The sequence below is a fragment of the Jaculus jaculus genome, chromosome 7 (genome assembly GCF_020740685.1).
Source record: "Jaculus jaculus isolate mJacJac1 chromosome 7, mJacJac1.mat.Y.cur, whole genome shotgun sequence".
Taxonomy (NCBI): domain Eukaryota; kingdom Metazoa; phylum Chordata; class Mammalia; order Rodentia; family Dipodidae; genus Jaculus; species Jaculus jaculus.
Genome location: NC_059108.1, coordinates 77614650 through 77641906, shown reverse-complemented (window position 1 = coordinate 77641906; position 27257 = coordinate 77614650). Strand labels below are relative to the sequence as shown.

Sequence of the window (27257 nt, the reverse complement as noted above, 5' to 3'; positions counted from 1 at the left end):
ATTTCTTGTGTTTTTGCTAATACTGAAATAAGCATGATTTTGTATACCAAACATTTTCAGATCATTAAAATTTGTAATCTGTGCTGGTTTTAAACACAAAGAAAAGAAACAGAATCATTTCGATGTAAAATTTGCTGATATTATATTAACTCAATCAGGTCTGTACAAATTGCGCATTGTGCTTCCTAAAATCTGTTTGATCAATTTAATGCACAAAGTGCCAAACGTGGGTATTGTTTGTTAACATTGGACATTTCATTCAAATCTGAGCTCAGCGGTGAACTGGAGGAGCACTCCTTGAGCACAACTCCAGCTCTGAGCGATGAATTTTTAATGTTTTAAGGTGTTTCTTAGGTCAAGGCCTGAATGTGCATTGTTTGCTTACTTACCCTGAGCAAGAAATTAGAAGGCAAAATAAGTTTTTCTTCTCTTTACTTTCAAAGAGCAAGATGTAGGGGTCCCACCTGAGAGCAGAAATAACCTGAATGGAATGGATATGTCAGGGGCTCCCATTGACCTGGAAAATGTTTTGCAGCCAAATTAAGGATACACAACATATTATTTTAATGGGTTGTATGAATGCATGTCTCAAAATACATTTTATGATAATAGAAATGGGTTAATACTTAAACTTCAGCCTCACAAATGCAATTGTTATATGCAGTTTTCAAGAAAGCAAGTTTGAATTCCTTTAAATAATTTTAATTGCTCTATGTTGTGAGATTCGAATGTATACCAGGATGCACATATAGATCAGGCTTGTTTAATAAAATATGCACTGTTTACTCATCGACTTATATTTGTATCAGCAATGACTTCTTTTTAGAACTGCTGGGAGCTGAAATGGAGGGGGAGGAGGGTTCCTGGATAGAGTATTGTGCAAGTTGAAAGTCCGTGGATGAGGCTTTGTAAATCCTACTGGCCAATTTGGGTGCAAATTGGATTTGAGAGCCTGCCCACGTAAGCCAGGGGTCCTTCCCTGCAGAGCATAAAGCCCTGCTTTCAACCCTTCAGTCTGTGTGAGTACCTTCTGAAGACTGAGGACAACCAGTGGTCTCAGAGTGGAAACAAATTCCCCATCATTATAATTTTTCCTCCTAATAAATTTAATAAACTTGATCACTCTTATATTGTGCACTGTTAATGAAATAGTGAGTAAAATAGTAAAATCAGATGTCACAGCAAAGGTAATTTTCTGCTATATGTAGTAGTAAATTTCTCTATCTTCAGGCCTTGGTCTCACTGCTCTGCCCCCACCCCCAAAGAAAGAAGACATCCATTACAGAGTGAGCAGTTCCAAAGGAATATTTGATGGGGAAAGGAATTAGGTTATTCCTCCCCTGCTTTTAATTACTAGCCTGGCATACTTCATCAGAGTAGGTACAGTTTATTTCACTTCTCCATTTGGTGGTATTACATTGTCTTCCTCAGGGACTGTCTCACTCTGGCTCTTTCCTGTTACCTGTGAATGAAGAAGACATTGTATTTAACGACTTCCACCCTGCTGTCTCTTTCTATGAGGATGTGGTGGGAACAGGTCCTTCACCAAGTTCTAGCTAGAGCTCTGGCCCAGCCCAGGCACAGGGGTCTCTGACTCCTTGGATTTTGGGTGTCAGAGCACCCTGTGCAATGCAGAGACTTCCAGGTATTTCCGGAGATTCTGTCACACTCCAAACGGGCCCTCCCTAGAGCCAACTTGTGTGTAATCTCTTCCTAACAGCGGGTATTGGTGCTAACATTTACTGATTAGGAATCACTCTTCAGTGTGTTGTATCCCTGTTCTGTGGGTTTGGTTACAGGTTATACGATTAGGCTTGCGAGAACAGTAGTGAACTAAACTTCCCAGTAAGAGGTCTTCACACCAGGGAAGTGTTACTTTTCGGCAGCAGCCCAGCCTCGTCACTCATTAGGGAGCTGCAGGTTGTCAATGGCTGCTCAAGTGCGCCTAAGCACCGCGCATACCCTTAACATCCCGGGGCGCGCACATGTGCGCATTGCGCGCGCGCGCGCGTGTGTGTGTGCGTGTGTGTGTGTGTGTGTGTATGTACACACACACACACACACACACACACAGCTCTAAAAGTAAATTAAGAAACCAATGATTAAGACAAGCGTCTACTAGGCCTGTCATTTCAGCATCCTTCCATCATAACATTGTGGCACAGGCAATTTTGCTTGAGAAAAAAAAAAATCTATGGAGAGCCATGTATTTGAAAGTCTCAGTGTTTAACTTTTATGAGCTAGCGAGTCAATTCCAAAGCCAGAAAGTCCAAAGAAAGAGGAAGAAGGGTGGTCTCTATAGAGCCCTATTGGCTTCTCCCTGCAAGTCTCTGGACACTACCTGTTTCATGTTCCATAAAGCCAAATCTATAGGCATCCAGTGGAGGAGTCCTGAGATCTTCCTTCTGCCAAAAAGTAAAACGTACAAGAGAAGTTTTGTCCCAACATTAACCCCAGGGTAGTCAGGCTCACACTCGGGTAGGATGTCACCAGCCTAGGGCTGATGGACTTTTCGTTTCCAGGAAGTTTCTCAGTAGAATAACATGAACTGCTCATGTGAGTATGGAAGGCCGTTTCCCTGTTATTTGTCAACAGCTTGAGTCTTTAGAAAACAATTTATAGAAGTCCCTGAAAATAGGAAGGCAGACCTCGTTCCACTTGCATATCAGATCCGACAAGGAGAAAGAAGCTGCTCTGTACTGCTTGGGCAAGCTGGTCCTGAATGGTCATCTTCCATTTTTTGATCGGGTGCCCAAGCAGTTGGTGCACACATACTTTCAAAGAGGATAGGGAAGCTTAGGAACAAAGCAGAGCAAAGGGTCAGAAGTGTGGTCTTGAGCTAGAGACAGAAGACATGGCTTATCCTTAGCACCAAAGAGGGAGCAAGGGAGACTGAAAAACTCAAATGTAAATAACTATGCTATCTTTGTTTTTCCATCACTGAGACTAAAAAGGAAAAAAAAAATGACCTTGTATTTATCATGTTGAAACAAAAGTTTGTAGGCCTCAAAAATACTGAGCTTGTAAGAGCCTGGGTTCCTAACTATCTCATCACAGTTCTTAATGTTAGGGAGCATCAATGTGATTTATTTACCTTGGTAAGTGGTATAGCACCCTTCAGGAAATAACATATCTCTTGGTTCTGAAGTATCCTTTCAAATGGACCCCACACCAGATGTGAGAGAAAAATGAAAGTGTGGCTCAGTTGCAGCTATTGGGTAACCTGCTGAGGGACAGTCACCTCTCAATTGTTAAATGCACATGGAAAGATATACATTTATGTTAACATTCTATATTCAATATATATATTCATATTATATACATTTTTTTTCAAATGACTTTCGTACACTGAAAGGCCATGGAGGAATAGGGAGAGAGAAAACTCCAAAGTCCCTTAGCCTGGGAGAAGTTGAGGAGAGAAAACAAACTATTTACTCCTAAAATAAGCCTGTTTCCTTTCTAACAACCTGCGACCCAACCTAAAGCAATGCACTAGTATGCCCGCACATACCCATGTGCCTCTTTGCTCTTTAGCGTGGTTTTCTGTAGCCTTCCCTACGAGCCACCTAAACCCAAGCGGCGCAAAATCTTTCGCATTAGTGTCCCCCCAAGGTACTGTCCCGTCCACCCCCTTGGAGCTGCCACTACCAGCCCGCGTTCGCGTTCGGGTTCCTGGCTGAGAGCTTCAGGAGCTCGGGCTACAGGGTCTGCACGCTGCTGCTACAGGGCTCCCCTTGCTCCTTTGTCATCCTAGCCTGCCAAGGGCAGTCAAGCCAGGAGGAGGCCTGGCTTCCAGGCTTCCTCTCTAGATGCAGATCCCCTTCTCTCCCTTGGTGTAATGGTAACTTTTCAGCCTAGCTGTCTCGGTTTCTTTTGAACATCAGACTAGATGCATGCACAAACAGATCAATATTTTTGGGCCTTATAGGTCATCTGCCATGGTCAGAGCAGGGGGCGGGAAGGGGGACCAGTTACAGATTATAAACTTGTATGCGTATAGTGCAAACCCAGAAGAATAAAAAAAAAAAAAAATACCAGCGCACGCTGCTGAAGTTAATTCGAATATTCAATTGCATGGAAGGAGTATTGAAACCGGAGAACAGAGCCTTCACGCTTGCCTTTCTTGCTCGTATGTAGCGAGAGGATCCGACAGATGAAGCTGGGTCCAGAAGAGAGAATAATATACCGATATCGTCTGGAAATAAAGCAACTCAGCTCCCTTTCTTAGGTGTGTCCAGGGAACTTTTTTATTTATACAACAATCCTGGGTAGAGTCTGGTTTACCAAATTTAGTAGCTTCCTTCTGGGTTTGTCCCTAAGGCACATAGGAGAGAAAGCAGCCTTCAAGATTGAAAGCTCTCCAGCGGTGGGCAAGTTTGGCTCCGAGCACGTGAACTATAATCACCATGGTGAGGAGGTCTTTTTTTTTTTCTTTCCTTTCTCTTTCTTCCTTCCTCCCTCCCTCCCTCTCTCCCAATCTCTCTCTCTCTCTCTCTTTCTTTCTTTCCCTCACTCTTTTCTTTTCTCCCGGGGCGTGAACGTGTTAGATAAGATAGATGGGCCCAAGAGGAAGTGGAAGCGCTGAGAAACCCCAGCTCCTCCAGAGAGAACCTCCCTCGGGGCTGGCAGGCGGTCTGGACCTTGGAGCTCAGGGCCACTGAACTGGCTCCGCTGCGGTCGCCCCAGTAGGTTTAGCAGCTGCCGCCTGTCCAGACTCAGTTCTCTGAATACTGCCGGTGCAATCCACCCTTTAGACTTAGAATAAACACCCAAGACTAATGGTTCCCAATTAAGCTAAGTATATGCTAACCTGCTTGCAACACAAAACTGGGCCCGAAGGTTTCACAGAGTTCTAAGTCCACACTACAAAATAATCCGTGGGTGGGAGACCCAGAATTGCACATGAAACATTGTATCCTAACCAATTAAAGAAATTCTTTCCCCTATTTACATTTACGCATATGCTATTGATTACAAGATCCCATTTCTTGAAAAAGTGCTCAGAGTACGTGTACTACACATAGCTCGTTCTTTGTCCCCTGAAACATTTTCAGCTGCTTCTGCTTCTGCGACCAGTTAGCACTGGATTTTGCCCTAGGAATTGCTCCCCGGGGCGGAAAAGTGGAGTCAACACATCTCTAGCGACTTTTTGTTATCCTTGTGTGTATTCACTCCAGGGCTTCGGAAACAGTTCAAAATCCTCAGCCTTGGTCTCATTTGATTTTGTTGTTGTTGTTATTGACAAATATTGGGTCCCACGCGAGCCACTTGTGAGTGCCCTCGGCTCCCTCTTGCAGCTGCAGCTTCTAGCGGGGCATTGGAACCATGTCCTGGAAACTGCAGATATTTGTTGGGAAAGTACGACGTGTACATTCGCTGCTCCTTCAGTTTCCGAGTCGGCCCCTTACGATGATAGCTCCTGTCTCACTGATGTCAGGTTCGTTTCTTAATTTGTCCCACTAAGAACACTGAGTACATGTGTGTTTTTCCCTCGTTTAAAAACTGAAATGATTTTTTAAAATGCGTGTTGGGGGGGGGGATAAGGATGTTCATTCTTATGTATATCTGAAGCAAAAGAACATAGACAACTAGACATAAACTAATGTTGGGGACGTGGAGGATGAGTTGTCTAACTGGAGTAATATATACAGTTTATCTTTCAGCTGCGAGTGTGTTTGCCTTTCCCGTTGTGCGCGCTGCACATGTACTGAATCCATGCTCTGCTTGTCTTGGCATGTTTGAAGCCCTAGACACCTAACAGTATCATTATGGGAAAGAGACAAAGCCCCCGAGAGTCCATCTAGGCAGGGAGGTGATTGCCTCTGGGGCGCAAGGGGTGTTTCTCTTGGCTTGCAACTTTAGGGGAAGCGCACCCACTCGTTCCGATTTCCTCGCGGCGGAGACTTCAGGTCTTCCCCACGTTGAAGTGGGGTATAGTGGGGGGGGGGGAACCCAGCTGATTTCCGACATTTCAAAGGGGCTTTATTTACCAGTGTCACCGAAGTGTGCGCTACTGGAAAATCAACAAAACAAGCATAGAGCTGCAATTTTCAAAAAATAGAATCTCCAAATATAAAAATAAAAAATAGAAGATAAGATGTATAATTCAATCAAATTACACAAAATTGCTTGAAAATCCAGAACAGTAGCGATCCATTATTCCTCTGTTTTATTAGTGACAAGTACAATTACTTTAAGATAAAGAACACTGGTGAATATATAATTGGCTGTAATCATGTTAGTGTTTGAATAAAAATGACGGGAACATTTAACACTTTGACAACAAAATGTTCAGAAATAACTTATTTATTCAAACAGTTTTTATTTTCCACCAAGTGAAGGAGAAACACAGTTTGCTTAGGAAAATCAATGACTTTTCCCTGTAATAAATAAATATCTAACAAGGGAAAAACAGCCCCACACCTCTATATTATTACTATTATTATTTTTAACCAGCAAGAACCTTAATCCTGCATTCGAAGTCAGCCTTGCCTAGCGGTTGTTTGGTACCAAAGTCTGCCACCTAGAGGAAGCACTTTGCAGTTCAACCCTAACAACAACCCCTTTTCCCGCAATGACCTGGGGAATCAACGTTAATATTCCTTTGCAAATTGCTGTCCAAACCAACTCCCCCACTCCACCCCTTCATATTCCCTCCTGCCCTGCAAAAGCGTCACGGTATTTTCTTAGCAATTGTTCCGTGCTACTGACAAAAGAAGCGAGCCTTGCGTACCTCGGTGCTTTCCCACGAAAGCGCAGAAGGTGTTGCTGGGGAAGCGGGTGAGGGATAGCTGGTTCTGGAGAGAGAATCCACAGCTATCCCGCGGACCCTAAGAGTAGCCTGCACTTAGGTCTCATGAAGGGACAGCTGGTGAGAAAAATCACCTCATCCCAAACCATCTTTTTTTCCCCAGACTCCCGCAGAGAAAAGCACCCTTTCTGTTGTTGGTAATTCTAGAACTTTTCCTTACTTTTTCACAATTTCTTCCCTGGCCGCAGGAAGATCTGAGACCCAGATTTATCTAGTCATCCTGTAAGTCCTTTTATCGTCCCAGGTGGGCTGCTGGAAATACTGTGTTTATAGAAGCCGGGTGGGGATGCATCCTCCCTAGAGCCTATCTATAACCCTGAGAAAGCCGAGGTTCTGGAGTTTGAAGAAACTTCTGTGCACGGGAGATAATGGGTTTAGTTCGGAGGGACTATGGATCTTTTTTCATATTTCAGTCTTGGTAGATCCCCTCGGCTCTTCAGGTAAAGAAAAAAAAAGATACCAGCCACCCTGCCATCGCCCCCCCCGCCCCCGCCCCAAGCTGCTGTACAGCAAAGCTTGGAGCCTGGGCAAAGAGATTCTGAGGACAGGGAAAGGCCCAGCACAGAATCCACGGCTCTGAGAGAAATGGGTTTGTTTAACGTTGCGCACTGCAGCATGCGTCTCAGCCCCCAAAATTTTGTTTTATATTGCCTTAAAGTACTTACAACACTGTTCAAGCACTAGTTTTGCTTGGATGGTAAGGAATTTAGCTTCAGCTGGGTTTTACTCCTGTTTTCCTCTACCTCTTCTTCCCTCCAATATTCTTTTCCCTCCCTCTTTCCTTTCCTCCCTTCTCTCCCCCACCTTCCTGTTTTCGTCTTTCTCTCTCCCTCCTTCTTTCCTTCCTTCCCCTTCCCTTCCTACCATCCTTTAGTCCCCTCACTCTCTGTTTTCTCTTTTTCTCCCTCCCTCCTTCTGTCCCTACCTTTTCTTTTGATTTCGTACTGTTCCTCCCTCTCCCCCTTTTCCCTGTCTCTACCACACATTCTGTAAGCGTAGATGAAAGAAAGAGTGGGGTGGTGGAGGTGACCATTTTTACTCTGAGTATCAAAAAACTCCTTAAAGGTCAGTTGTTAGTGTCCGCTTATCTGGGAGATGGTTATTCTGTTCTCTCCCAAACAGAACCTCATAACCACAAACTAAGAAGCTATTTTTATATCATACAAACTATTTTACAAGGCCATTGAAGTAAATATGTATTTAAAACTAACAAAAGTCTGAAACTGATGGCCTAGTCCATGCCTTCCCTATGGAGCAAGGCCTGTGTGACCCAAACTGACTCCACTCAAGTTCTCAGAAATGGTTTGCTTTGTTTTATGCAAAACTAGCTCTTCCCCTCTCCACTGCCAGGTCTATCATTCCTCCCTTGTATTATACCAGCAGTGATGTTGGCCTTCCACTACGTGTGTAGGCTGCTAATGCGCACCACTTAACACCGCAAACATGTTCATCTGTGTGGATTTTCCCAAGGCTAGTCGCTATGCTGGCTCCTTTTCCTTTTTCTCTTTTCTGGGCATATCCATTCTTCTTCTTCCTCCTCCTCCTCCTTCAGGTTTTTTTTTTTTTTTTTGAGAAAGGGTCTAAAAAGGGGTCTGATACTTTTAGTGAGTTTGAAACTCTGTCCCTTCCCACTGCCTGTCATTCACCCTAGAGCAGTGGTACAGTTTGGGTTTTCTTTGTAGAGCAGGACAATCTGATACCCCAGGCTTCACCACATAGTTGCCTCTCCCAGTAAACCCTGCCTTCTTTTTCCTCCAGACAGACCTTTCTTCTCTCCTCACCTGAGCTGGTGACCACAGCTGTGGATGGCCCTCAGTGGTGCCCCTTCAGTGTTAATCTTGTGAAGAAAAGCCACTTCTGGTTTTCTTTTCTTATGGCATCCATGCAGAGTTGAAGATGCCCTGCATATGGCATTATATGTAAGCTTCTAACGACTTTGTAGGAAACATTCACTTGGATTTGCTGTGTAACCTGGAAAGGAGGCACACTGGAGAGTAGAATCACCAATCAAGCTTTCTTAATCTTTTAAGCAAGTCTGTCCTGCAAAAGTTATGTGTCCACACAGTTCATATACCCTGTTTCCAAGGCAAAGGCCACCAAGAGGAAAATTACATAATTTTACTAGATAGGTAATAAATGTTACCCAATGCGTTTTGATAGGAAACATGATGATGGATGTATTATTCACAACTGAAACACTCTTGCTTCTTAAAAGCTGGTACGCTGTAGACAGAGGCACTGTTTTCCATCTCCTGTTACCCATGCTCTTCCTAGGAAAATGTCTTTACCTTTCTACTTCTTTCTTCATCTGAAAAATAAATGACCTGCAATTTTTAATATCTAAATTTCCAGCTATCTTCTATTTGCACAAACTTCCAAAAAAATGACACAAAAATGATTTTAAAAAAGGTAAGAATTAAAAAATTTTTTGAAGTAGAAAATCTCATTCAAACGTCAGCAGCGCCATCTCGTGACCATAATACTCAATAGTCAGAATGAACGTTTACTGAACAGTGGATTTTTAAAGGACAAAGGCAGGGTGGATTATTTTAAAATAAAATTTGATGGATCCGTTTGCAAACAGAACTCCTCTGATATTAAAGATTATAATAGATATTACTATAGAGAAAAAGAATTATGTTTTACTACTTTAGGTTAGTTTGTAAGAGCAATCGTCAATTCTTTAAGTTTCACATCAAGACTAATTACACAAATGATATGTGTGCTCTTGTTTTATTTAATTAATTTTACAATTGTATATACATAAAATACTTAAAATTGAAATTGGTGCATATGTATGTATGTATATATGTGTGTGTGTGTGTATATATATATATATATATATATATATATATATATGACTGAAATAACCATCTCATCTCATTGATTTGAGATTACTGTCTTGTTAGTATCAGGAACATACTAAAAATGACACCATGTTAAAAAATTATTTATTTGTTTATTTGTTTATTTGTTTATTTACTTATTTATTTATTTGACAGAGAAAGAGGCAGAGAGAGAATGGACGCGCCAGCCACTGCAAACGAATTTCAGATGCATGCACCTCCTTGTGCATCTGGCTAATGTGGGTCTTGGAGAATCGAACCTGGGTCCTTTGGCTTTACAGGCAAATGCCTTAAACTCTGAGCTATCCCTCCAACCCTAAAAATGACACCATATTTTAAATAAACACATCTGTGCTCTCTATATATCTTCTTTTCCCATTTTTTAATTCAAATTAATGAAATTTTTATGCATGGATGCATCTCATCTCTTCTTCTTGGAGGGACGGATGATGGACTCTCTGGGCACAGGTGCAGTCTTAGCAATGTCAAATTAGAGTCCAGGAATTTTCAGAATAGCAACGTAAGCATTTGCTTGTCATTTAACACTTAGATTGAAGTCGTGGAAGACTCCATTTCATTCCTTGTTTGTGGGCCATGTGTGCGAGTATGGTTTGTACATGCACTTAGTGAAGTGCACATTTTTTAATTCCCCATCAGCAAAGAAGCTGATAGCTCTTGGAATATATGTGTTCCTTTCTCAAGGATACCAATGTTGTTAATGACATTTTGCTTTCACTCATGCTTGCTGTGCTTTTCTTATGGAATTTGCCCACTGACTGGCATATTAAAATGGTTGATAGTTCTATTTGGGGGAAGTTAAGCTAGGCACACCACTTCCATCAAGCTTAGTTTCCTTACACACAAAATGCTCCCTATTGTTCCATATACCTCAGAACATCTAAGAATCAATCAATCATGATCGTTCATTTGAGAATGTTCTTCTTGCTCTGTCCTGCCATTTGCAACTAACTCTTACCAAGACAGGAAAGTCAGTGCAATTCTGTATTCACCTGATAATCCTCTTACTCGAAGTGAGAATTGGTAAGCCCTTCTTCTCCATGGTTCATCCATCCTCTTTTTTTTTTTTTCTGTCTTTTTAAAAAAGTAACAAAATTCTTCTACTCTCCAGCCATCATTTACTAATTCATTGGCATGCATGCCACTCTCTCTCTCTCTTGATGTCTATCCAGAAAAATCATGATGTGGGAATGTGATTAAACTGCATGCAAAGCTGAGGCAGCTGTATTTGAGTTCCTCTCGCATGTTCCTAGATCATCGTGGGGATTATTATTATTATTGTTAATATTTTTAGGTACCAGAGCCAAATGTCTTTCCACTTCTGTAGCCCTGTGAACAAATTACTTCAGGAGGTGGTAATAAAATGTGTCCAAATTCGATCCCAACTAGAACATTATTCCACACATTTAACAAGGAGAAGATTGCTCACATAAGAAAAAATCACACTGTGATGTACACATGCTCAGCATAATAGAGGTCTAGGGAGGCTGAAGGCATATAAAAGGAGTGTCACTTCTACACTGATCTGCATGGGTAAAATGATCAGGACTCCTCATGAGGAAGACTGTGAGTCCTCTGGCAAAGATTTCGGTGTTGTGTATCATTATGTTGTTCTCTGATATTCTTGCATTCCTCATATGACTAAGACCAGTAACCAAGCTGTCTTATGTTAGTGTCGAAGTGGTTCAGATTTCTGGATTTTTTTTTCTATTTTGTAATATTTACTAAGACTTTGCCAGTTGGGCAACTCTAATCTGAAAAATTTGAAATGCTTAATGTTCTCAAAAATAAAATTTAGGGATTGTCAGGTTGACATTCAAAAAGGTTTGGACCTGAAAACACTTCATATTTAAGAATTTTGGATTAAAGATTATCAACCTGCTTAAAATTAACAAGGCATGCTTTTTTTTTCTGTCAACTTTTTTACAGACCAATAAAATCAGGTATTATTTTATTTTAGAACTGAGATAATTGACCAGAAGGCTAAACATCTTCTCTAAGATACTGCTGGAAGATGCAGGAAAGGAGGGCAAACCCTGGCCTTGGAACAGCCATAGCCTGCCCATGATCCGCGTTAGGATTTACTCATTCACAGCAGGAAGTGGAGACACGCCACAGCAGGAACTACTGCCAGATGCTACTGTGTGCATCTCCCCAGGATGCCATGTTCCATTAGAGTATTCACAGGCCTCCTTGCAATTTGATAGAGTCCATGCTTACTACTGTTCTTGTAGCATTGTTTCCTCCCCTCAACACTAATCATTCAATATTATTTCCACAGGAGGCATCGTGTGTGCAAAAAGATTGTCCTCCGAAAATTTTTGTTAGTCATCCTTGGAGCCAAGACTTTGGAGTTGGCAGGAATTGAAGACATCCTGGGATTCAGCAGCCAAGGAAGGAGAATCAGTATCTGAATCAGTGTCTCCTGCGAACTATGCAAAATTGTAGTTAGGAATATTCTCAAAATATTCTTCTGATGTTGCTTTCTGCTTGGATAGCTAGCATCCTTCATTAATGTGTTTGCTCACTTCATTCTTGTCTGCCACTGGATGGACAAATGTTACAAGTTGGCTGAATCTTCATGTTGCAGATCCACCTGAACACCAGCTATCCCCTAAATCTTGCAGGTCTTTGCTCCCGTGTTTGCTTGGGGCTCAGGAGAGAAGCACCTGACTTTCCATATTTTCAAGTTATTTGTGCCAGAGTATTTGGAAAGACTATTTAATTATCAAGATCAGATGTAGTTTAGTTTAGCTGGCACAACACCTTCCAGAAATTTCTGCAATCTCTGTATTTAGTAATGTTAAACATTTTGTCTTAAATGTTATTAGGATAAACAGAATTACATGTGGACCACAAATGAGATATAAACATTCTCATCTACTTGATATATTTTTGTAATATATATATATATATATTCCCTGATATCTATCTCCAAAATATTCTTAATGTTGAGAATGTAGTATTGGAAAAAGGACTCAAGAAACCCACCTGCTTTTATGTTTTTGTTCTATTTTATTAAGCATTACATAGCACATTGTGGTAATTTTAATAAGATGCCCCCACCCATACACACATAAACTCATGTGTTTTGAATATTTGATCTCCAGTTGATGGACAACTTGGGAAAAGAAGTCTTGCTGAAGAAGGTGTGCCACTGTGGAGCTGGAGAGTGGATCTCGAAGTTTATTAACCCCTAGATTTCCAGAGTTAGTTCTATTTTTAAAATATTTATTTATGTATTTATAAATACACAAATGAATGTACACATACACACGAGCAAGACAGAATGAATGCTTCAGTGAATGAAGGAATAAATATGGACATGTCAGGGCCTCTTCCTGCTACAAATGAAATCCAGACTCATGGGCTACTTTGTGCTACTGGCTTTATGTAGATATTGGGGAACTGAACCCAAGCAAGTGCCTTTAACCACTCCTAGCTAACACTTTTGCTGCTGTTGTTCACCTGCTGTGTCTAAAAGCTTATGCTCTGGTCTTGTGATCCCTGGTTTTGAATCTGATTCCATTACTTTCAGAATGTATGATTGTGACTCTTAGGTTTTGTTGTCAACTTGATCAGATTAGAAATCCAGTAAGAGCCTTGCCTCTCCAGCATATCTGTGAGAGTACTTCCTGGAAGGATTGATATAGGGCAGAAAATCTGCCAACAGAAACTCTGGTGGTAGACTTTATGTAAAGTATCCCCAGGGATGTTTGCTTGGCTGCCCATGCTGCTTGCTGGTGTGTGTATCTACCCAGTGCTTCTATCCTTCATGGACATTGGAAGCCAACTTCATCAGCTTTCCAATGGCCGTGGAGGAATCCTTCAGTTCCAAACTTGGACTGCTGAGGCATCCAGCCTCATGGACTGAGGTGCTTCTTTCTGGATTTTCCTGTTCTCCAGCCTACAGACAGCCATTGTTGGGCTGCCCAGCCCATATGCTGTAAACACATCTAGTAAATCTCCTTTATAATACATCTTCATTCTATTGGTTCTTTTTCCCTGGAGAACCCTGATTTGCAGAGTTTGTGATACCAGGAGAGGTTCTAGGAAAAGAAAACTATAAGAAAGAATTTTTCTAGTGAGCATGGCATAATCTGGAGCTGGCTCTTCAAAATGTAGCACTATGAAAGACTCTGTAGGTAGTAAGGAGATCACTCATAATCCATGATGTTAACTATTTATTCATTTTATTTGACTTTAATTTTTGATTCAAGGTGTCACTCTCAGGCTAACCTAGAACTCACTTTGTAGCCCAGGATGGCCTCAAACTAATGGTGATCCTCCTACCCCAGTTCTTGAGTTTTGGGATTATAAGTGTGTGCTATAATGCCCAATTTTTTAACTTTATTTATTTATTTTTTGTTTAACAATTTGAAGAACTAGTCAAAATAGATGTATTTGATGACCCTGATTTACCTCTTGTGAAGAGCAAGAAATTTAGTAACTTTGTATATAAAACTTTTGAATATTTGTGAAAAAATGTGAAATATCATAAAGCTGGCCATTTGCATTTAGTATGCTTGGATAAAGTAAAAAGACAAAAGAAGAAGCTGAGATATGAAGTTTCCCAGTTCAGAATGTGGGTAAAAATTGAAATGTTTCTAAGTATGCCCTAGAAGCAACTATTCTGTCCAGCATCTATAGGGGCTCAAGTTGCAGTAAACCAAGCTCAAGGCCTTATCATACAATTGACTCACTTATAATGCAAGGGTAATTAATGTGGGGACACTGATTGGAAATGAGTGAGTTTCTGTAATTCGGAACAGACATATGTTGCAAGTCTCTGATGAAGCTGAAGGCCCTGAACTTAGATTCTGATGGGTTTATTTTGTCTGAGGAAGTAGCATCTCTATGCTTAGCAGTGGAAGTATCCACTCCCAGCAATGCTGCCTTGTCAGCCTTTGCCTGAGAGAATTATTCCTGCAATTTCTGGACCCAACAGTGACTTTTCCTGACACAGATGCCAAGTAGGACAATGGTGATGCCCCTCAGTGTCTACCCACTTTCCTCTTCAGACCTATAACCATACTTAAGGTTAAATAGGCCACTATAGGTGAGTTAGAAAGTGTGACTCACAAGGAGGGAATGAACTTTTATGAGTTTTATTTTTTTTTTTAACTCTGGAGAATATATGAGGAAATCAATTTTATGGGTATTGGATAATGGAGGAAGGAGCATAAAACTAGATTGTACTGAATTTATCAATATGGACTCATTGAGCAGAGGTTCTAAGTTTAATAATGCAGTTACAAAGGTGGCAAGAATTTATTTGAGTGGTTGGCTAAAGTGTGGGTCAAAAGATGGCCACCTAGAGCTGCCTTATATACCTTGGCTTAATCTTGATGATGGGATTAAAAGACTCAGAGAAACTGAAATGCTAGAGTGGATTTGCATGTAAAAACTCATCCTTATGGGAGGACACAAAAGTTGTGCCCTTCAGTAGCACTGTAAAAAGAGGATTTGTGAGGGGCACACCAGCATACTTGAAAAGCTTAGTCATTGCTCTTCCATTTAATGCAGATCTGACAGTGGGAGACACTGTTGCTGAATTAGATGATTTATGTACAGTAAGTAAGCCTGGATCCTGAAGTCATTAGTGACAAGTGGCAGCACTGAATCATCAAAGACAGCACAAGCAAAGCAACGTTCATATGCTATCACTTGTGTGCACCTTTGGTACTAGCCAATCAATCATAGTATTCCCAGAAGTGAAATCAATAGGAAACCTAGTAAGTTCTTGCTAGACCTGTCTAAGCAGAAAAGTTTCAGAGAAAATGAATGAAAGGCTGTTTTGAATCATGGTAACTGAGAACCATGGTCACTTAGCTGATTTCCAGACTTAAGCTAGTTTATAAGGACTTAGAACCCCTCATGAATGGAAGGCCAGTTTCCCTTGAGGAAGGACACTCCAATAATCTCAAAAAATTTTAATATTAGATGAGATCGGGCATGTTCAGGGTGGTATGGCCATACACTGGTGCTAATTTTACTCTCCATCAGAGAATCTGCTTCTCTTTTTCAGTTAGTTGCAGATCCTAAGTAGAGAACCACCCCATCATACTTAAAAAGGGCCCTAGCTGAAACTAAGAATAATTGGTGAAACAAGTAAGGGTACTGTTTTCTTGGTGAACCTGATACCAGCACAAGGGTGAAGGAAGTCAACACAGAGAACAATCAACTCCTACCAAAGCATACATCCAGAGATGCAGAGGCTCCCAACACCTCATCACTGAGGCAGACCCAAAATGAACACAACAGGGCTCAGGGAAATTTTATGGAAGAGGGGGTGGAACAATGTCAGAGCCACATGTTGGGTCATGATATGCAGAGACATTTCCTCCTACCCATAACTGTGGCTACTCCAAAATGCATGACCCATATACCTCTACAAGGAGGGGCCAGGGAGAGGGGGGGAGACATGGAGGAGGCTAACAATAGTACCAACTTGACTGTATTCGCTGAGTACAAAACTAATTAATAATAAAAATGTTTTAATATTATTTTTTCTCATCCTTCACCAGAGGGACCTATGGCCTTTTGCTAGGGCAACTGTACACTGGGCAAAAGGAAATGAGCAGATGTTTCAGGGTCTATTGGATATGGGTTCTGAATTGATATTGACTCCAGGAGATCCCAAGCAGCACAGTGGCCCTTCAGTTAAAGTAGGAGCTTATTGAGGTCAAATGATCAATGGAGTTTTAGCCAACCTGTAACTTACTGTGGGTCCATTGTGTTCTTGAATTCATTATGTGGTTATTTACCCAGTCCCAGAAGGCATATTTGGGATAGATATATTTAGAAGTTGGCAGAATCCCTATATTGATTCCCTGACCTATGTAGTGAGGTCTATTATAGTTGGAAAGGTCAATTAGATATCATTAGAATTACCTCTACCAGGAAAAAATATTGAGCCAAGAACAATATTGCACCCCTGGGGAGGGGAGTACAGATATTAGTGCCACCAAAAGGATTTGAAAGATGAAGAAGGGTTGTTTGAACCACATCTCCCTTTAACTCCCCTATTGTGTCTGCTCAGAAGACAGATGGATTATGCTGAATGATAGCTGATTATAGGAGAGTTAGTAAGTAGTGACACAAATTGCAGCACCTGGAACATACTGGATGTGTATGTTCCTTATTTGAACAGATTAATGCAGCTCTTGGTTCCTAGTATGCAGCTGAACTTATAAATATTTCTCTATGTATGTCCATAAGGAGCACCAGACACAACTTGCTTTCACCTGGCTAGGCAAGCAGTACACTGTCACTGTTTTACCTCAAGGTACTATTAAATCTCCAGTACTGTGTTCTAACTTAGTTCACAGGGATTTTGATCATTTGGTCCTTTCACAAGGTATCACATGTGTCTATTATATTGGTGATATTATGCTTATTGGACTAAGTGAGCAGGAGGTGGCAACAACTCTGGCAGCTCTGTGGAACTGTGGTGAAATGCTCTATGACCTCTTCCATCTTGCATCTCACATGCACACAAAACCAGTACAATGTGGATGATGCTGCAAAGCTCTGACAACATCTCAGGATGTAGTCATAGAAGCCTCTGCATTGTGACCTTAGAAAGAAGGGAATTCCTTCAGCATCATCTTTCTAGCCTTCTCCTTTCAAATGAGCTAGCATTTTTACAAGCCAGAACCTTCAATGGGTCTTCAGTGAGTCTTGCCGTCAGGGAATCTTTCTTATTGTCCCAGAGCGTAGCAGTGAATTTCTCTTTAATAATGATTTTGCAAAAAATACTCAACCAACAGCAGCTTGTGGAAGGAAGGGGTTTATTTTGCCTTACAAACTTGAGGGGAAGCTCCATGATGGCAGGGGAAAACAGTGCATGAACAACACCTCCTGGCCAACATAACACAGGTAAGTGTGCCAAACACTGTCAAGGGGAAACTGGATATATCACCCATAAGCCATCCCCCCAGTATACACCACCTCCAAGAGGATGCAATTCCCAAATGCTACAAGCTAGGAATCTAGCATTCTGAACACATAAGTCCATGGGGGACACCTTAAGCAAACCACCACATTCTGACCTGGCCCCATAAACTGATTACCATCCATGGTATAAAATGCAATGTTTTCAGTCCAACTTTCAAAGCTCCCACACTTGTTATCAATCCTAATGATGTCCAAACATCCCTATAGGTCAAGGTCTTTAACTGAGCCATAATACAAATAATAATAATAATGACACAGAATAAACATTCATACTGCAAAAAAGATGAAATTGGTCATTTCAAAGAATTATTTAACCAACAGAAGATTTATAACAAACAGGGCAAACATCAAACTCCAAGTCCAAGTCCCACAACTCTATCCAGGGAAAAGTTTCCAAGTCTGAAAATTTTAACCAGTGATGAGTCTCTGGAGTTCTAATTTTCCCCTCTCCCCCGGCTAGGTTACTCACAGTTCAGAAAAATTCATCAGGGCTGACAACTTTCCTGGAAGCCATCCCATAGTTCTGGCATCTGCATTGGGTTTTCACTCCAACCCAAGGTTCATCCACATGACTCCATTGGACCTCCTTGAAGGTAATCCAACAAGCATGCTTCACACTGCTCATGGCCATTTCCAAAATAACAAATCTATGTTGCAAATTCAATGACCCTCTCTTTCCTGAATTTGTTATACTCCACTGTACTGAGTGTATTACCAACTTGTTAATCTGGGGAGCAGGAGTGGAATAAAGCAGACTTTGAAAATCAGAACAGAACACGGCTTCAGCATTCAAGCCCTGACCTTCAAAAGAGTCTAAATTTCTCCTGTTGTCCCAAGGCAGGTCAGCTGGTTTAATTTCAGTGGTTGCAATTCCTCAAACAACTGAAGCTGAACTGGCAGCAGTTTGGGTTCAAAGATTTCTTTCCTCTTTTTTTTTTTTTTTCTGTGCTGTTTTATCAGATTATAGCTTGGTTCTACAGCTACCTGGGTGGAGGAAATGTCACTGGGAAGATATAAAGGTGTGGGGATCGGGTTGAAATTCCAATCTAAATATATGCAAAGTACCTAGTTGCATCTGGAGTTCCTGAAATGTGCTGTGTGGCTTTTAGTTTCTCTCTGCTTGGACCTGTGAAAGCAGGACCAGCTTCTTCTGCCTTTATGGAACTTCCCCTGGATCTGTAAGCTTCAATGAACTCCTTCCTCCATAACTGTGCCTGGTCTGGAACTTCCTCTCAGTGAAGCTGAAGATGTCTGCTACATGTGGTATATCCCTCTGCTCACATCAGTACATTTCTATGCAATGCAACCCTGTACAAGTTTTCAAGATGGGACTAACAGCAAGCATCTTACATAAAGTGTGTTACTCCAGTCCAGGCAAAGCTCTTTCTCATCCTCCTGAGCTAAACCTTGCAGTCCATATTTCTTACTGCATTGGTGTCTTTCAACTCTGACCAGAATAGTGCATCAAGCTGTACTTAGAGCACTACAAGGTATCTCTTAGGCCAAGGTATCAAATACTTCTTTTTTCCTCCTGTAAATGAGTTCTAAAAGACTAAAGCCACAGAATCATGTTACAAGCAGAAACAATCTCACTCCTCTGGTACCAATTTTACTGTTGTAGTCAGCTTTGCATTGCTGGCAGAAAATACTCAACCAAGAGCAGCTTGTGGACCAGACTTCCGGTCAAGATGGCGACCGCCTAGCTGCACTACAAACAACAAGGGAAAAAAAAGGCAAGTATACAAGGGAAATTAGGAACTTTTTGAAGAGGGAGGGCACAGATTGGGGTAAAAGAGGGAAGCACACACCCTCGGGACCCACGCCCCACCACCCCGCCCACCGTGAATTGCTGCATCAGGCGCGACCCGGTGCCCCAGCGGCCCGGCGCCACGTGTGCACAAAGTCCCGCGCGCCCCAGCGGCCCTGGCGCCCCACAACCCTGTGCCCAACACCAGCACACCCCCTGCACCCCCCAGCGCGCCCCTCCCCCCCAGTGTGCTCCACGCTCCCTATCCACACGTGGCAGGCGCAGCCCGAGCGAACCGAGGCTTCCCGCTCCCAGGCGCCCAGGCCTGCCCCACTCCCCCGTGACCCCCGTGCGCCCCAGACTCCCGCGCCCCACCCCCGTGTGCCTCGAAACCCCCCCCACCCCACACCCTGCGCGCCCCACAACCCACGCGCTCCATGCTCCCTATCCACACACGGCAGGCGCGCCCCAAGAGCCCCGCGCCCTGGACGCCCAGGCATGCCCCGCACCCCCGCGCCCTCTACGCGCCCCGACACCCCAGCCCCCCACCACCACGCACCTCAAGGCCCCCCCGAGCCCCGTCCCCGCCTGCCCCCGCGCGCCCAACACTCCCTACCCACACGCAGCAGGCGCGCTCCAAGCGCTCCGCAGCGTCCCGTGCCCGGGGGCCCAGGTGTGCCCCGCGCCCGCCCCGTGCCCCGAGACCCCCTTGCCCCCCCCCCGTGCTCCTCAAGACCCCCCAGTGTGCCCCAACCCCGCCGCGCCCCGCGGCATCCTGCAGCGTCCCGCAGCGTCCCACGCTCCATCTTACCTCAGCGTGCTCCACGCCCCCTGTGCGACCCGCGACCCCCTTGACCCCATCCCCCGCGTGACCCGCCCCCTCCAACCCCCGCAAGTCCAGAGCACCCTGCGCCCACCCGAGCGCCCTGCGCTCCTAGCCGCCCCTCCTCCTTGCGCGCCCTGCGCCCCCACCCCCACGCGCCCCGGAGCTTCCGCGACCTGAGCCCCATGTGCCTGAAGCTCTCCCTGCCCCCCCCCGCGCCCCCACACCGCACGCCCCTCGTCCCCACCGCACGCCCCTCGTCCCCCCCGCACGCCCCTCGTCCCCCCCGCACGCGGCCCGAACGCCCCCACGCATCCCGAGCACGGCCCTATGTGCACAGGCATGCCCTGTGCACCGTGTGCCCCACCCCCATGCGTCCTGCGCCCCGGCGTGCCTCAGCATACCCTGCCCACCCTCCACACTCCGCACCCCCTGCGAGACCCCCTTGACCCCCCTCCACAAGCCCTGCCCCCCCACACGTCCAGAGCACCCCGCGGCGTCCCTTGGCATCCTGCACCCTGGTGTGCCCTGCGCCCCCTCCCCCCATGCGCACCCTGCGCCCCCCCACACACCCCGTGCACCCCCCACGTGCCCTGCGCCCCTAGCTCCCCACGCCTCCCGCACGCTTCCCCGCGACCCCTGGGAACCCTGTGACCACCCCCGCACCCCGCACACCCCCACTGCATGCGCACCCCCCTGCACCAACAGTGCGCCCCTCGCCCCCTGACTGATCAGAGCGCACCACGCCCCCCGCCCCTCCAGGGCTCCCCACCCCGCGCCCCCTGAGCCCTGCCGCCTTCTGCACACCCCACCCTGATTGCCCGGTGCCTCGGCGCACCCCAACACCCCCACCGCTGTGTGCCCCACTCGCTCCATACACACCATCGCACCCCGTGCCCCCTTCCGCCCACCCGCCCAAGCACCCTCCGCACATCCCGCATGGCTGTGCTCTGATCGGGCACCCACCAGTCACGCCTGCCACCCTGCTGCACTGAAGCTGAGACCTCCTACCTCGCCCTTGTTCTCTGATCCTGCGAGTAGACCAGCCACGTGGTGCTTGGGTCGCAGGCCTGTGGGGGCCACCCTGCCGTGAATAGGTGGCTGCCAGATCCCATGCTGCCGTGCTCACATTGCTTGCCGCCGGTCAGCTTCTGCTGTGTCCTGATTCCGTACTCACATCATCTGCCTCTGAACTACAATTGCACGTGCAGTGGGCCCACTCCCACAGCAAGAGCCACATAAGTCCACACTGAGTCACTAGCGCCAGCGCAGGTGCCATCCCCTACCTGTACATTGCCACCCATCCCCCACTCCCCTGAGGTGGAAGAGCACAGACAGTTTACAGACCCCAGAGTACCCAGCCAGAATCTAGGCACCTTCAGGACTTGCTACCTCAGTCCCCTTTCAAGCTCAAAGGCAGGCAGCTTAGGTGCATTACTGGGTGAGAATTCAGGCAACTTTGGTGCGCCTGTCAGGCTATAGGTAGACGGCTTTGGCAAGAGTGAGCAAAAACACAGGCTGCTTACAACTGCCCAGGCTGCCTTGGATTCGCATTAAGCTAGATCCCAGGCTGCTCCACCCACCTACCTGCCCATACACTGACATGGGTAGACCACAGCGCAAAAGAAATAACACGAAAAATAAAGTGCAAGAAAATCCAGACACATCACCCAGTCCAACAAGGATCACAACTAACCAAAACATAGAAGAGTGTTTAGGATCAGAACATCAAGTGGAAGCAATGAACAATGCAACCGTGACCAAACTACTGCTAGAACTGACAGGAAAGCTACAAAGGATAGATAATCGTATGGATGCTACCATCACTAAGCTAGAGCAATATGATAAGACACTGGAAGGAATTCAAAGAGAGCTAAGAGAGTTGAGGGCGAGTGAAAAAAAAAGAGGACCTTAAAAATCAGCTGGCCACACTAAATGAAAACATAAAGAAATGCAAAGATGATTTCCAAGAATCATCAAGAAAATCAGAAAATGAGGTGAAAAGGGAGCTGGTCAGAGCGATGGAAGTGATACATAGGAAAGTAGTAGAAAATGCAAACTTAATTGAACAAGTCCAAAACTCACTAGAGGCTCTCAAGAATAGAGTCAGTGAAGTGGAAGATAGAAATTCTGATCTGGAAGACAAGATGGAAGAAACAGTTCGAGAGTCCAAAAATTTCAGTAAGTTCAAAAGTTCCTGTGAAAAGAACATGAGAGAATTGTGGGATACACTTAAACGTACTAATATCAGAATCACTGGAATACCAGAAGGAGAAGAATTTCAGACCAAAGGCATGGAGAACTTATTTAACACAATAATTGAAGAAAACTTCCCCCGTCTCTTAAAAGAAAGGCCCATCAAGATTCAAGAAGCAAACAGAACTCCTAACCGACTAGACCAAAGGAGAAACTCCCCAAGACATATTATCATTAAGACTCTAAACATTGACACCAAGGAAAAAATCCTAAAAGCAGCTAGGGAAAAACAGCACACCACTTTCAAAGGAAACCCCATCAGAATTACGTCAGACTTCTCAATGGAAACCTTGAAAGGTAGAAGGGCCTGGAATGATACTCTCCAAACTCTAAGAAACTATGGCTTTCAACCCAAACTAATCTACCCGGCAAAAGTCTCCATTATAATAGATGGTGAAAGGAAAACTTTCCATGACAAAACTCAGCTTTACAATTATATGAACACAAAACCAAACCTACAGAAAATACTCCAGGAAATTCTCCACAGAGAAGAAACAAATAACCAAACACAAATACCTACAAGAAGCAGATCACAGCAACCAAACCCAGAGTAGATAGAAAAAAAAAAAAAATTAAATTCCATGGAAATGCCAACACACCTCTACCACCACAACATGACAGGGATCAAATCAAATCTCACAGTCATCACCCTAAACATTAATGGCCTTAATTCACCCATCAAGAGACACAGGCTAACAGGGTAGATCAAAAACTTAGACCCCTCTATCTGCTGCCTTCAAGAAACCCACCTTACCACTAAAGACAGAAACCTCCTCAGGGCGAAAGGGTGGAAACAATATTCCAAGCAAATGGGAATAAGAAACAAGCAGGTGTAGCTATATTAATATCAGATAAAGTCGACTTCAAACCAAAAACAATCAAAAAAGACAAAGAAGGCTACTTCCTACTTGTAAAGAGAACAATCCATCAAGAGGATATTACAATCATAAATCTGTATGCACCAAACACAGGGGCACCGCAGTTAATAAAACAAAACCTACTTGACAATAAAACAGAAATAACCACTAATACCATCATAGCTGGGGACTTTAACACACCATTATCAGTAATAGACAGATCATCCAAATAGAAGCTCAACAGGGAAGTAAGAGAGCTCAACAAAACCATAGAGCACTTAGAACTAACAGACATCTACAGAACTTTCTATCCCAAATCCACAGACTACACATTCTTCTCAGCAGCCCATGGAACGTTCTCTAAAATAGAACATATACTGAGTCACAAAGATAGCCTCCACATATTTAGAAAAATTGACATAATTCCCTGCATGATACCAGATCATAATGCTATATTCCTAGAAATCAACAACAAAAAAACAAGAGCCCCAAGGGCAACTGGAAACTGAATAGCACACTCTTAAACAATAAATGGATAGTGGATGAAATAAAAAATGAAATTGCAAAATTCCTGGAATTGAATGACAATGAGAACACATCATACCAAAACTTGTGGGACACAATGAAGGCAGTCCTCAGGGGAAAATTCATAGCACTCAATGCCTTCAAAAAAAGACAGAAAGATCCCAAATCAATAGCCTAAACATCCTCCTAAAGGCATTGGAAAAACAAGAAAAATCCAACCCAAAGAGCTCCAGAAGGAAAGAAATAATTAAAATCAGAGCAGAAATTAATGAATTGGAAACCAAGGAAACAATTAAGGCAATTGACAAAAAAAAGAGCTGGTTCTTTGAAAAAATAAACAAGATTGACAAACCTCCAGCCAATTTGATCAAGCAAAAAAAGGAGAGACTCCAAATTAACAAAATTCAAAATGAAAAAGGAGAGATCACAACTGACATCAGTGAAATCGGCAGAATCATCAGGACTTATTTCAAAAACCTCTATTCCACAAAACTGGAAAATGTGGAGGAGATGGGTAAATTCCTGGATGCATATCATCTACCAAAGCTAAACTCAGAGCAGATCAACCACCTCAATGAACCCATCACGCTCATGGAGATTGAAAAAGTAATAAAAAACCTCCCAAAAAAGAAGAGTCCAGGACCAGATGGATTCCCAGCCAAATTTTATCAAACCTTCATGGAAGAACTCAAACCAATCTTCCTAAAACTGTGCCACACAATTGAAGAACGGGGAAAGCTACCCAACTCCTTCTATGAAGCTAGTATCACCCTAATCCCAAAACCAGGCAGAGATGCCACAAGAAAAGAAAACTATCGGCCTATTTCCCTAATGAACATAGACACAAAGATCCTCAACAAAATACTTGCAAACCAAACCCAAAAACACATCAAAAGCATTATCCACCTTGACCAAGTGGGATTTATCCCAGGAACACAAGGGTGGTTCAACATACGAAAATCTTTCAATGTAATACACCAGATAAACAAGGTTAAACATAAAAATCACATGATCATTTCGGTAGATGCAGAAAAGGCCTTTGACAAGATACAACATCACTTCATGATCAAAACATTGGAGAGAATCGGCATGGCCAGTTCACATCTTAATATAATAAAGGCAATATACAAAGCTCCAAAGGCCCAAATAATACTTAATGGAGAGAGACTGGAGGAATTCCCATTGGGATCAGGAACAAGACAGGGATGTCCTCTCTCACCTCTGCTTTTCAATATAGTTCTGGAAGTCCTAGTCCAAGCAATAAGGCAGGACAAGGAAATAAAAGTGATACAATTTGGAAAGGAAGAAGTTAAGCTGGCTCTATTCGCTGATGACATGATTGTATATATAAGAGACCCGAGAGACTCCATCCCAAAACTCCTGAAGGTGATTAACTCCTATAGCAAAGTAGCAGGATACAAAATCAATGCACAAAATTCGGAAGCATTTCTGTATGCAAATGACAAAGACACAGAAAAAGAAATAAAGGACATAGTCCCATTTTCAATAGCAACAAAAAAAATAAAATACCTTACAATAACGTTAACCAAGGAAGTAAAAGATCTATACAACGAAAATATAAAAACTCTCAAAAAAGAAATTAAGGAAGGCTTGAAAAGATGGAAAGACTTCCCATGCTCCTGGATAGGCAGAATTAACATTGTGAAGATGACAATCCTACCAAAGGCAATATATAGATTTAATGCAATTCCAATTAAAATCCCTACAGTGTTCTTCACAGACATAGAAAAACTGATCTCAAATTTCATATGGAAAGGCAGAAGGCCTCGCATATCCAAACATATCCTCAGCAAAAGAAATACATCTGGTGGCATCACCATACCCGATATAAAGTTATACTACAAAGCCATAGTAATAAAAACAGCATGGTACTGGCATAAAAACAGGAGTATAGACCAATGGAATAGACTTGAGGACCCGGATTTTGGGCCAAGCAACTGTAGCTACTTGATATTCGACAAAGGCCCAAATAATATAGACTGGAAAAAAGATAGCATCTTCAACAAATAGTGCTGGACAAACTGGATAACCACATGCAGGAAACTAAAACTTGATCTACACATTTCACCATGCACAACACTCAAATCCAAATGGATCAAAGACCTTAGCATAAGACCAGAAACTCGAAAACTACTGGAAGATAATTTAGGAAGTACTTTCCATGATATAGGAATGGAAAAAGACTTCCTGAATAAAACCCCAGTGGCTCAAGTTCTTAAACAGTCACTCAACCATTGGGATCATATGAAGCTGAAGAGTTTATTTACAGACAAGCATATAATAAGCAAAGCCAATAGAATACCCACAGAATGGGAGAAAATATTTGCGAGTTATCCAACTGATAGAGGCCTTATCTCTAGAATTTACAAAGAACTCAAAAGTCTAAACAATAAGAAGACAAATACCCCACTCACAAAATGGGGCACAGAGTTAAACAGGCAATTCACAGAGGAAGAGATACAAATGGCAAACACACACCTAAGAAAATGTTCATCATCCCTAATCATCAGAGAAATGCAAATTAAAACACCTATGAGATTCCACCTTACCCCAATAAGGATAGCCAACATCAAAAGGTCGAATGAAAATAAATGCTGGGAGGATGTGGAGAACAGGGACACTCATTCACTGTTGGTGGGAATGCAGGATGGTACAACCACTTTGGAAAGCAATATGGAGACTCCTGAAAAAGCTGACTATAGAAATACCAACATACCCAGTTATACCATTACTGGGCATGTACCCTAAAACCTTCAAACCAAAAGCCAGAGAGATTTGCTCAACCATGTTTGTAGCAGCTCAATTTGTAATAGCTAAAAGCTGGAATCAACCCAGATGTCCATCATTAGAAGAATGGATAACAAAGATGTGGTATATCTACACAATGGAATTCTATACAGCAGTAAGAAAAAACAACATAAAGAAATTTGAGGAAAAATGGTTGAACCTGGAACAGATCATTCTCAGCAAACTTACCCAATCACAGAAAAAAAAATGAAACATAGTCTCACTCATATGCAACACCTAACCTGAATCTGCCCAAGATGCCTTACATACCCAGCAAGCACCTCATGGACTAGACAATAAGATGTATGGGAGGCGGGTAGGGAATCAAAGGATGGAAAACAGTAATCTGGACCCAAACGGCAATGGTACCATAAAATTCTACTTCCTAAAAGACAGACCAAATTGCTGAACCTTCACTAGACCCTCACAGGAAACACCTGAGCCACAAGACACTTTAGAGGGTAGGATCAAGACTGACCTAAATCTCCTACATCTTCCCTCCCTCCCTCTTCTCCTCTCCCCTCTATCTCTTGTATATTAGTTATGTTTCTCCTCATTGTCTTAGTGGACACTGACCTGTAACCCCCACTTCCAGCTTGGGCCTACC

The 27257-nt window shown here is 43.3% G+C and overlaps 2 long non-coding RNA genes across 5 annotated transcripts; one reads left to right on the top strand and one right to left on the bottom strand.

The window, feature by feature from the left end:
* Window positions 1–588: 588 nt before the first annotated feature.
* Window positions 589–6791, bottom strand: LOC123462157. Of its 3 annotated transcripts, none has more exons than XR_006638133.1 (4): window positions 6734–6791; window positions 4036–4159; window positions 2342–2405; window positions 589–1462 (listed from the first exon to the last, which is right to left on the bottom strand). It is a non-coding gene; the product is annotated as an uncharacterized LOC123462157 (long non-coding RNA). The 3 variants fall into 3 exon arrangements; XR_006638134.1 differs by lacking the exon at window positions 6734–6791 and adding an exon at window positions 4285–4417; XR_006638135.1 differs by lacking the exon at window positions 2342–2405.
* LOC123462156 lies at window positions 3785–15671 on the top strand. Of its 2 annotated transcripts, XR_006638132.1 has the most exons (4): window positions 3785–4228; window positions 4321–4409; window positions 5298–5437; window positions 11957–15671. It is a non-coding gene; the product is annotated as an uncharacterized LOC123462156 (long non-coding RNA). The 2 variants fall into 2 exon arrangements; XR_006638131.1 differs by having other exon boundaries at window positions 3785–4409.
* The last annotated feature ends 11586 nt before the right edge of the window (window positions 15672–27257 follow it).